Here is a 12,407-nt window from a genome sequence, read left to right as displayed (position 1 = left end):
AAACATACTACAACTGTTAAGTGTACGTTTTCGATATTTTTATTTTATAGCGGAACAACATGAACAAATAACAATGATAATTATAAGTAAAAATATGAATACATTTACATTTTTAATATGTATGTAAATGTAAGTTTCTATGGCCACCAATCATAAAAATCCAAGGTCAAATGTCGAATCGAAAAACGCGATGTTACTGTCAAGAACTTTTCAGTACCATCGTGGATGTTCCGTATTTCATAATGCTATACTCTTATGCCTCAGCAAGCATGACATAAAGCCTGGTCCTGTTCTTAATCTCTGCGGTCGTATCGGATTACTGTCACAACGTACTAAGAATGTAAGGAAATAAAGAGTGCACCTGTCTCTGCAGCGAGCATTACTCGGTAATATTTCCTGCACAATGAATAAGTAGTCTCTCCAATCTAATAAACACCCGTCCAAACTTTATGTCAATCATCGTAAATATAAGTATATATTCACTTAAGTAATAAAGTAATGTAAGTCTAAATAGCAATATTGTGATCCCCAACACTTATGACACAACCTGAGACCCTATACATAACACACTTAAAGGTAAATAAAGATTCTTTCTTAAGACCAAGACTGCAGACCAAGAAGGCAGAGAAGGATCCGATATCCTTAAAAACGTCATCGTCATCAAATATGCAATGAGAAATTCACAACTGCATAAAAACGTATTCCATAAATCTTCATATTATACATCGAAGGCATTAGTTGCTTGCTACAGGACACAACCACTAATTAGCTTTTGGATTACAAATCTAAAAATGGCGATCCATAACAAATAACTAAACTATGGAAAAACTGGTTGAATACCGTCTATTATTCAGACTGCGGAAACTAGAATTGAGAACTACTCAACTTAAACAAACTCCGAGTCAATAAAGAAGTTTAATGCAAACTTTTTGCTATCATAAATTGCAATTGATTGTAATTCAAAAAAAAATGACTAGTGATAATTGCCTGGCAATAAAAAGAATACATTAAAATTACATAAATAAGATATCATTCAAATACTGCACAGACAGTACGTCTGTGGAGATAAAATGTCAAAACAAAAAATGTATCTCCATAAATTAAAACTAAAATTGAATGAAACTTATAAATTATTTTTATATGTAAAACTCGTTATAGGGAATAAAAGTACCAGGATATCATAAATTTCCAACGCATATTCAAATTAATTAGCAGGCTTATCCGCTACTATAAAATAGTGTCAGGTTTTCATGACATCGATGGAATTGTTAATTTTGTATTCGTTTTACCGTCCTTATAATTATTTAACCAACACTGTTGTTGTTTTTTTAATTTTTATGTATTCGTTCTAATTTAGGGTTTTTATACCAATTAGTTTGACAATAAGAAGTTCGAAAAAAAAATTGTAGTTGTTTTTAATGTTATTCACTTTTTTGAAACTATATAACGAAAATAACGACATTCAAGTTCACGGTAACAGGATAGATTTATTACTCTATTTCCTACAATTTTTTTTTGTTCAATATACTGATAAAAACGTGGTACTCTTAAAATTAACAGAGTATCTTCATACTAAGAGTCTTTATGAGCGTCACTTTGTCAGAGTGTTCCGTTAGAACAGGGTCCTTAAGCACGGATTTTTGGCAGCTGATGTCACTTGAAAATTTACTCTATCCTGTATTACCTACTTCCTCCGTGAGTAGAACCGTGAAATCCGTAATTGACATCAAACAAGATTTGTCAGACTTTCTATAACTTCTAAACGTCTATTGACATAACAACTTTCGATAGTAATAATAACCATTTGAGTATTTACTTTAACCGGTTCCTAATGAATTTGTGATATAAATAATTTTTACAATATCTTATCTCACTTTGGCATACATTTCTGACGTTTCACAATTGCGTATAGTTATAAGTTGGGCGGGCGGCATGTAGGGCGAGAGGCGAAAAACTCCGTCTGCTTCAAGGGTTCAACGCCCCGAGAGCCCTGCCCGTGAATATGGCGAGGGATGCTCCCAGCTGTTATCGATACTCTGCGAATGATAGGGTGGAAATTCAACGAATTATGATATTGAGTTAACGTACCCACGTATCATTAACAGCAACTGTCTCTGTAGACTAAGTATAATGATCATCTTCGTTGCATTCGTAGAAGTTAATCTGAAAACTCCATTAGAATATAGCCTTAAGAACTTTTATGTCTTAATTGTTTTATTATGATTTTTTTTATCTATATTAATATTATAAATTTGAAAGTAACTCGGTCTGCCTATCTGTCGCTCCAACACGACCAAGCATGACCGCATTTGATGGATTGAATGAATTTGTTGTAAAACTTGAACTCCAAAAGGACATGAGTCACTCTTTGTCTTACATATGATAATCAACCCCTTAAACACGCGGGAAGCCGCGAGCGATAACTAGTTTTCTATTTTACGAGTAAAACTAAGAAAAATGTCATTCCTTTTGGCATTTCCCGTCCCTTCAACTGTTACTGTAAAACTGATTTAGTATATGACACTATACGCAACGAGAGCTCCTACAGCGTTCCTTCTAAGTGAATGTGTGTAGGATTTTGCACGTAGCTGAATTAGTACTGCTATTTGTAGAATTTCTTTTTCATATCCGTAATATTACTAATTGGAAAATGCGGTTTAATAACCAGCATTATTTTAATATCGATACACCAATAAACGCATATCGTTACTATTTTGATGTTATTTGCTAAATTAGCACGCATCACGCAATCAACCAGGAACGCTTATTTGTTAGTGAAAAGTGGAATTCAATGATTTTGTGAAATAAAGAATATCTCATATATTTAAAATATTTGCTGATTTAGCATATTCTGGATATTTTATAAAAAAAGTTATTGTGTTCGCGAGTCTGAAAAATTGACAATGCTCAATCGTGCTTGATAGGTTATTTTCGATTGTGTCATATTTGCCGTCCCATTGAAGTATGAGAATGAGGATATTAAGAATGCACCTGTGTTTGCTTACACACTTGCGCACCGGTGTGGCCGAAATCGGTCAGGAGGACAACACTATCGTCATATTAATTTCATAACGACATTAAACAAAACTGTATGATATTTCTAAGGAAAATAATACACGCTAAATACAACATGTGGCCTGCTATGTATTCGAACATTGAATTTTTAATTTCCAGCTATGTTAGAATTGTTAAAGCAGGTGTCTTTGATGCTTGCAAATTATGCGTTGCGCTCCGATATTGCATATCATTGCCAGGCCCATTAAGGGCCTCGCCTCATAAAGATGCATTTGGGTTACGGGATAAGCATTGCCGCCGTACATTGCCGTGTTTGGAAGTGGTTGTAGGTAGTTCGTGCAATTTAAAACGACTAACAAAGTTTACTAGCCACTTAATTATTTTCCTAGAAACAGCATATTTTAAATTCCCGTAAAACCTTGTTAATCAAATAAGGTATTTAATTTATAAACATATCAGAAATGTAGAATAATTTAATCTCTAGTTTAAATAATTCACAGGTAAAGCTTGTTGGTGTTTTTTTGTCTGTCTTGTTTTACAAATAAAAATAATTCAGGCTAAAATCTTAATTTAGATACGACATAAAATATAGCTTATGCTATTCCTGGATAAACTAGCTTTCTCATGGAAAAGGAATTATTAAAATCAGATTAGTAGTTTTAGACTTCATCGATTACAAACAAAAATCTCTCATCTTTAAGCTTTTCCGTAGGATCCGTGCTGTTTTATTCCACGAAAACCACCTATTTTTTGAAGATATAAACTGAATGTTGTTTGCTAAAAACCTTTGAAACAAGCTGAATATAATGGTACACACTTCATGTTAAAATATTCAGCGGTTTATACGTAAAAACGGCGATTACAAATGTATATCTTTAGAAGATTCATTAATTGATTCATGAACAAAGCGTTTTTCTTAAGAAATAACGAAGAGAAAAAAATTCCATGGTAAGTTATTTATGTAATTATTGTAACGAGACAAGGTTATCATCAAAGTCTATACCGGCATATTCAGTACGTCCCATTTATGTGACACGACTTGTATACAAATACAGAGGCGTTGTATTGAAACGAATGAGTTGCTTTGTCACAATGATTTATGAGCGTTCCCACTTTTCAAATGTCTGAACCAGTAGAATGTTTACCTACGTATTTATGTTAGAATTACAAAATGATTTTATGTCTTCGAATCAATTTACGTTCGAAATGTGAAATAAATCATTATTGAACGGATATATAAATGTACGAATATTAACCACAAAATATTAGTTGATGTTCAAATATTTTATGGTTTGTAAATAATTGCTGATCTTTCAATTTGTGTGGTATCTTTATATTCAATATGCTTTCTTATAATTGATTGAAAAGTACTTTTAATTGTGGTTTATTTGATCGTGTAATACTTTGATCTTATAAAATTATACTTAATTGTAATTAAAAAAAAATTGCTACTTTAAGAATAGTTAAATAAAACCTTTTTAAAAGTTTTTCAACTAAAATAAACTAGGAGTCAATTTTCAATGTCAATATGTAACGGTTTATATACATATATAATGTATATAAACCGTTTCGGAGGCTAAAAGGAGCTTCACTTAAGTCATGTATACCTACTAATTTAAATCCATTGATAAATATATTTTCTTAATTATGTTCAAACAAAAGCAAACGCTATTAACGACGCAATTCGGTTTTACACTAAAGAGATTATTTTCTTATCAGTGACGTAATGCATGTAATCTTTTGGTGTACGTATATGTATTTTTATTACAAATAGTAAGTAAAAAAGAATACGGTAATAGTTAAGAAAACGTGTGCAAAAGTATGTGATAAATCGGTTTACTTGTTGGCTTCTTTCACGTGCAATATCCATCTAATCCGCTTAACGTCTTGTAAATTCAGGCACTTGACCGTAAAACGTTAAAGAAAATCAACAAAGGAACGAATACTTTGTTTCATAGTTTCGTTTTAATTAATGATTTATATCAAATATATGAATTAAGAAAATGGTCTTTATTCTCATAACAGTAAATCGGTCGCAGGCAGTAGTTTTGTTTGTTAAAGTTGTTAACATTAAATTAATCCACACAAATCGTAAATCGTAATACGATTATATTATGACTATTGAAAGTAAATTATGATAGCATAATATGGGAAATATAGCATAATACTTGATGATGATGTGACATAATAATAAATACGATCGTAAGAAGTCCTAACTCAACCATATGAACTTATGGTAATACAGAATACAATACAAATTTTTCAAAATATATATGAAATAGCTGCTTTGCGCAGTTTCACCCGCTTTAAACGTCCCTGCTCCGCTCCTCGTGCCATAGAGTAAATCTAAATAACTTTTACCTTTAAAAGCTGTGCTATTAAATTCAAAACATTAATAAATCCGATATACGATTTCACCCATATTATAGTAGCATAGATTACATAGAATTCAGTTTTTAGTGAGCTTTGTATATAAAATATTCAGAGTGAATTAACAACTAAAGCAAAATACAGTTCGCTGGTTTGGACTTGAATCACTAATCGTATCTAATGTATGCTGGCGATCTAGTTTGCCGTCGTCCCCTAAATTGTTTTTCAACCCTTTTCTTTCGTCACCCTCTTTGTTTCAAACCGGACCATTATCTGTTACAAGTGACACCCTAAAGAAATCGTATGTTTGTGATGTAACATTTAACCATAACAATAAACTTACGTAGCCAAATTTTACATTCATTCTATCTCTATGAAATCCTTACTAAATATAAACTATGAGATAAACTTTTAAGTCACAGATAAACAGATTCTAGTATGTAGCATATGTCTTATACTTTAAATATTTAGTGCACGGTGACCTACAAGTTCCAATTAAAACAATGGAGTTCTATTGGTTTCATTAGGCGTAGCATGCGTGTGACGTTGTCGTCTTGGGGTCCATTCGATTAATATTATTTGACCTCGTCCTTTGAGGCCCACGAGAAAACGAAGCATTAATGCTATAACTGTCATCAACTTTAATAAGTTACACGCCCGCATCAGGAAGTAGCTTATTGATTGAATGATATGTCATCCAAGGGGATTCAAACAGTGATTGTTTGAATCATCACCTGCTGTGTATATATTTTTTATACATTCTTTAATGTATTACCATTATTGTTAATGACTTATCGCCGACAGTACGTTCGTAATACTTTGATTCTTATAACAATCAATATAAAGACTAATTTGATTTGATAGAGCCTTGTAACTTATAGAGTTTAAAGATAAAATACTCCTTAAGTGTTACTTTGAAATGCCCACCATATCTTGAAAATTTATTGGCTGTAAACTCACGACTCCACTACCCCGCTCGTCTTTCAAACGACTTCTCAAAATAATATAACTATGCGTTTTTGTCGGCACGTAAACATGATACGTTATTGTTTAAGAGTTACGCCTGTTTCGTAATGGTTATCCGAAGCGTAAACAAACTATATTCAGGAATTCCCATTAATGTGACGCAATGCAAAATGTGGAGCGATTGAAGTTTAAAAGGAGGTTGGCCCACTTCGGCTTTGTTCCACTTCTCATAGTTTTTCTTGATATTGCATGCACCGTCTCGTTAAAAGGCAATAACAATGGGCAAATGAAATGTTTTTAAAAGTAAAGCTTAAAGAAAACTACGACTGCGGTTAAATTTTTGAATATGGAAATGTTTTAAATGTAACATTGTTATCGTATTTAATGTTATCTGTCAACATTTTTTTTTCGATAGGAATATTATAAATGTGAAAATGACTCTGTCTATCTGTGTGTCTGATGCTCTTTCACGACCAAACCGAATTTGATGAAATTTGCTATGAAGCAAACTTGAACTCCAAGAAAGGCTACTTGTTTTGCCTGACACATGACAACCAACACTTTAGAACGCAAGCGAAACCGCGAGCGACTACTATTATATATATTATTGAAGTATTCATTGAGTGTTATAATTATATTTTTAAAGGTATTTATATAAGCAGCTACTTCGCGGTGGCTGGGGTGATTGTTCATTTTTACATTATGGAATAAGTTTCGTAATATGTAATTTCTCAATGTACAATCACATTATATTTAATACTTTTGATTCTCAAATGCTCGTTAAATGTTTCCTTTAATTTATAAAATAATACTTTACTTTAAACATCTTTTAAATATCCTATAGGTATAATTATCTTTATCTTTACATAGTTTAAAACAAAATCGCTTACCGCTGTCTGTCCCTATGTATGCTTAGATTTTTAAAATTATGCAACGGACGTTGATGCGTTTTTTTAATAGTAGAGTGATTCGAGAGGAAGGTTTTTGTATTATATATATTATAATATCACATAGACAATATGTGATGTCGTAAATAAAAAAATCTGTAGTATTTCTAGTAACTATCGTGCGTTCTATAAAATAAACAAAGAAAATTTTTTTTATATACGTAAAGGATGCATAAATATGAATAGGTAAATATCTACGAATACAAAAGTAAACGATATTAATTTAACAATTGAGAAAGACTCGACAAGAACCTCGGCAGTCAATTTATTAGCAAACTGTTAAAGTATCAAATAACCTAACGACATTAATTCTCTCCAGTTGGGGAGCGGTTCGACGATGATGGCTCTTATTAGATTAATCAACTAAAGTAGTTATGTATATGAAAGATCAGACGAATACATTATATACGTATTTATAATCCATTAGAGATATCATCCAGCCATTAAGGTATAATTTGACTTTTCTCATAAAGAAAGTATGCGTAATTAAGCGATGATACTGATGATGTAGGCTTTGACAATTTTTTCTCTACATCTCTTCGGCCTTAATAATATATTGATTCATCTTACTTACGAGATTAAAATTTGCATAGCAATCGTCGGTTCGAATTAAAGGGGTGAGTAATCTCATTTGGTCAAATAGATATGGGAATAATCTCTCTGATGTCCGTTTGTCCATTTGCATGTCCATTGTATTTGATGTCAGGGGGGATATTAAAAGTTTTATGTACGGAGTGCATAATTAATAGGTTTTTTAAGTGAAGTCCAGCTGTACAATTTTATTTTAATGCAACAAATTGATAGTGAGTAATAAAATGAACAAGTTTGAAAAAAACAATATATAATTAATTTTCTAAATTTTATTCGAAATTTAAAACGGGTTCCAAATTGCGTAATTTCTATACAAACTAAATACAGTTTTTCATATGTACGCCGCTGTACACTTAAAAGCGTTGAGGAATGGGAAATCTCGGAAGGAGGTATTCAAAAGGATTTTCATCAAGAGGAACCCTCGCAACAATGGGTTTGAAGATTTATGTTTAATTGTGAGGGAACTGTTTATATATATAAAAAAAAATGGAATAAGTTGAAAGTATAGGCGTGAATATCACGATGTCGTTAACAAGATTGACGGGGTGACCTTTAGACGTATCGTGACGTCAATTGTTTCAGCAAATGAGCACTGGAACGACCTTGCTGAAGCAATACGTTAGATGGGGTTCTATAAATAGTCGTAGGTCAGGGGTCAGGCAGCTAAGTATCTCTCGATAAATGAAACTTTCGTATTTACGAAATCTGTGACGCGTATTAAAAATTTCATTAATGTGTATCATTATCATCTCATATATATGCTTAGGTCTTTAAAATTATGCAACGCATTTTGATGCGGTTTGTTTTGATAGATAGAGTGATTCGAGAAGAACGTTTTTGTATATAATATATGGACAATGTACTAAAGAAACACTGATAATTTTTGAAGTTTATAAAGCGATGTCGTAAATAAATAAAATTCTGTATTATATTTAGTATCAGTCTTGTATCCGTGCGAAGCCGGGACGGGTTGCTAGTACAGTATACATTTTTATAAGATATGTAGCTACGTAGGTACAACGTAAAATGTCACATCTGCTTTATCTAAGTCTCCATACTGTATAATGCTTAAACATTCCCTTTAATTTAATTCTTTATCGAGTGTACTGAAGATAAAGTTCTCGTATTTATTTTAATGTTATATCCAGGTCTTAAAAGTACAAATATGTACTATGAATGTTACGTTGTGTATTCAAGTGGTTTGCTCGATTGCGTTGTATCCGTAAATAAGAACCATTTCTTCAACTAAAATTGTACGAGCATTTTATAAAAACGTACGTTCTAGGCAATTTCGAAGTTTAATGTTCGAATGCGTAGGCACAATTTTAACTGATTATTTAAGTAGAGAAATGCAGCGAGGGAGGATATTCCGGTTAGCGATAAAACAAATACTTTACAAGTGCGCAGAACTTTGTTCTAATTTAGTGTTAAAATATTTTGATATGTACAAGAAATGGTCATAATAAACTGAAAAAAATATTCTTAGTTTACTAACAAGAGATCATTCGGGATTTATAGACTTAATACTAGTGGTAAGTTGATTGACTTATACTGAATAAGAATGTCCAGATATACAAATATAGTGACGAAAAAATTACCGAATAATGAACGTAAATCAAACATTCAACCTATTCTGTACACTTTAAATTTTACTTGGACTTTTTTTTTTAAATTATTATTATAAAAATAAATATAACTTAATATTCGTTTAAAGACATTTTGCAATATGCTTGTAATATTTTAATTATTAAAGCAATACATTCCTGCTTGAGAACCTTGAGATGGATTCTCTCTGGCACCTGCACGCAATGACCTTCACCGAAGTCTGGTTCAATAAGCGCGCCCTGTTTGTATGGTAACATAAATATCCTTTCAAGGGCGCTCCTTTTAACTTTTTATAGATAGAATTTATTCTTTACACATAAACACGCGTTTAAATATCGGAGCTGCATTTCAAAGAATTTTACGATGTGTACATTGATATCGAAAACTATTAAAAAAAGGTTTTTTTTTTATTTACAACATAATTTCAGTTACAACATAATTCTAACAGCAATTTTTTTTTTGTACGGGCTACTCATTTTTTGACATCCATTAATGTGAATTACGGCCGAATATCGAAGTAAGGTTCAAGCTGTATAAATTCAGATGAATCGAATGTAAAACAAATTTCGAGCCATTCTTATTTGTTACGCTTTCACTTCTTAACTGCTCACTGATCATAAAATTTAGCATACATATTCTCAGGGGTACGGAAAAGGGTACGAGTAGGTACTGTCCTCTCAAAGCTGGGGGAAACTAGTAATAAATAAAATGCGACGTGAATAAAACGTGTTATTAAAAATATTTACAAATAATAATTAGCGTGTTCGTAACATTACATGATACTACGTAAAATTTTATTTGTCATGCAAACTTCCGCTCGTAGTTAGTACATCGTCCGAAGCGGTAGTGTATTTGTTTCCCGTATTGCGAATGGCTTACTTTCCGCACTGATAGTACTAAAACGTAGCTATTTCACACTTTAATGAACCTCTCATTACTTTAGCGGCTGGATATTATTGGCATTATTTTCTTAGTCGTTTACAATAAAATAACCTAGTCATTTCTAAATTACTTTATTTTAATATTAATTTACTACCAAATTTTTTAGTCAATCCTCTTATCATTTTAATGGTATAGCTATCGTCGTAATGGTAAAATACTAATGACTAAGTAAATTCACGTCACATATTGATATCTATAAGTGGACATTTGACATTGTTTCCTGCTACGATTACAAGATAAAATTTGCTCGTATTACACGAACACGTTACAAAGATAAATCAATACTTAAAATACGGTTTAATATTTATTAAAACTTAAAATATAAAGAGATTTTTTCCGTAGGAATTCTAAGAAGCATTGGGTAATGTTAAACGCGACCAGCAAACTTTCGTGTTTCGGAAAGCACGTAAAACCGTTTCTCCTCTGGCTGTTCTCTCTTCGGTCCTATGAATTGTCCTCTACTTACATAACATTCACTTTGTCACTGTACAACCTTGCGTATTGATATTTGCTGCTCTGGAAATAAATCTGCCACGTGGATATCAGATTAATAAACCAGAAAAATCTGCTTGTGCCAATGTGCTTGATATAAAAGTCTAAATGTTTCAGTTAGTTTACAGTGCCGTCGATCGTAGGAAAAACTAGCAAAACTTTTCCATCGAACGTTAAACTTTCGTCCTCGTTATTAAATGATTTTTAAAGTTTATATTTAGTGGTATTTCAATTTGTCCGAAGTGCAGGAAACGGGGTCATGGCGTACGATAACGAGCCAGGAGCCAGTGGTTAAAATATTATTTGAGTAGCAATATGAGTTCAACTACCCTCTTAATATAATTATGTATCCGTTAATGGCGTGCCAACTTAATGTCAGAGAAAGGGTGAAATATTATTTTATGCAATATTTTTATAGGTCATAGATGAAGGGAACGTGGATCGTTGAATAGTAGAAGCGATTGCTGTACATTCCTTTGAAACTGCGCCAGCTCGGGAGTTAAACTAACAATTGATTTGAGTTATATTATAATATTTAAGAATCTAGAACGCTGCTTTCTGGAAATGTTATATGGAGGCTCGTAGTCGCTATAAAATTACTCAGTACTTAGCTGACATAAATAAAATAAGAAGTATCTATGTGTATATGTGTGCATATTGCCTTTATATTTACGTAAAATTAATGTACGACTTTACAATGATTTTTTTTTCCAAAAATGTTGCGTTGATAGCACTCCTATTAAAGATATCATCAGATAGTAAATCTTGTAAAGTACTACTATCTGTCACTCTTTTTTTTAAATTTAATAGAATCAAAAGTATATTCGACCCCTTCTGTAGATAATCTGTATGAAAGGTTAAATCAATTGATTTTAGATTAGATAATTTCACGGCTTATAGTACACATTTGCACTTGGCGGGTTTTATCCCTGTCAATGTCACAGTCAAGTTGAAAACAATGCGAATTTTATCGTGTTCACCGCGCTCAGGCTTCTCGTTTGACTTTGATTTAAATCCTGTTATAAAGTACTCTCAGAACGTATCCTAAAGTTGATGATGTCACCGCTGATTCACAAGATTATTTAGTAACGTAATCGTTTGTATTACGCTTAAGGTGTTCAACGAGTTATAAAAATCCAATGGCAAACATATTGGGCATGTGAATTTTGGGCATAGTTAAATTAATTCTTTATTGAATATCAGAGTTACTTCTTGATTTAGTAATAATTTAAAATGTCTTCTTAAGCGCAATAAAAGACAATAGATATTGACGTCATATTTTTAAATATCTTGAGTTACGTTGAATTTTTTGTTTATCATTGTTTTTCCGGTCATTGTCCCCACAAAATACGTACAAATTTTTATACTTGTCATTTTATTTATCAAATTAGCTTCACGTATCCTTAGGATATTCTGTTGAAAAATACTGCATTGTCTTATAAACATAAATCAACAGCGATTGCCAAATATATAACTTAA

General features: G+C 31.9%; 1 protein-coding gene across 1 annotated transcript in view; it reads left to right on the top strand.

The window, feature by feature from the left end:
* Positions 1–12,407, top strand: part of LOC124530211 (protein FAM107B) — a 32,571-nt gene that overhangs the window by 4,848 nt on the left and 15,316 nt on the right. The gene's annotated exons all lie outside the window — the stretch shown is intronic.

Source organism: Vanessa cardui, chromosome 6 (genome assembly GCF_905220365.1).
Source record: "Vanessa cardui chromosome 6, ilVanCard2.1, whole genome shotgun sequence".
Lineage (NCBI taxonomy): Eukaryota > Metazoa > Arthropoda > Insecta > Lepidoptera > Nymphalidae > Vanessa > Vanessa cardui.
The sequence above is the reverse complement of the archived record's forward strand: the minus strand, read 5'-3'. Positions and strand labels throughout refer to the sequence as shown.